Here is an 831-nt window from a genome sequence, read left to right as displayed (position 1 = left end):
ATTTTTTTTAAAAATATATATATATATATATATGTTGATGATTAGAACTTACATAACAGTATCTAATTGGATTCAAATATTATCCATGTGGATAGGATCAAACTTATAAGGACATGGACATACAGTCTCATTAGATGCACCTACAAGCCTGTCAGAGAACCAAGAGCGGCACTTTGGTCAAGAACTTGAGAAACAACACTCAATGCGCCTATGGGTGTAACTGAATTGATATTCTGATAACAGAATTATTTTATTGGACAAGAACCGATTCCCGCAGAATTTATTCCCATCAGAACTAAAAATCCTCCCGACATCGGTATCATAATTTATCTTTCTTCATCTTACTGTGAGGCCGGCGATGAAAAATATTTAGGAGGAGTGAAATTACTTTTTGCTTAGTTGAGAAACAACACTCGATCCAGATTTGTCCGGAGTAAATAAATAACTAATGTTTTGTTTGTTACTACTGTTCAAATCCGAGGCGACTTGAATAAACGCTGTGGCATCGTCTCTGAAATAGGGGAAACAGACCTGAAGTTAGATCCAACCTTGACGCTGCTCTGGGCCTTGGTACTCTTATCACTGTCAACAAACACAGCAAAATTGTTGAAGTCAACCTGAGACTTATTGCTTTAGACGATTACCAAAAATAAAAGGATCAACAAGGTAAACAAGATAATTATCTTACCAAATTTTGACATATCCAATTAATGCACTCATCGTCCTCACATCCATCAGCACTGACATAATAAACCATAGCAAAGTTTGCAGCCTCTACTTTTAGAGCAAATAACTGGATGTGCCACAGCAGTTTTTGGGCAGAGTAAGTGG

The sequence above is a fragment of the Zingiber officinale genome, chromosome 5B (assembly GCF_018446385.1).
Source record: "Zingiber officinale cultivar Zhangliang chromosome 5B, Zo_v1.1, whole genome shotgun sequence".
Taxonomy (NCBI): domain Eukaryota; kingdom Viridiplantae; phylum Streptophyta; class Magnoliopsida; order Zingiberales; family Zingiberaceae; genus Zingiber; species Zingiber officinale.
The sequence above is the reverse complement of the archived record's forward strand: the minus strand, read 5'-3'. Positions refer to the sequence as shown.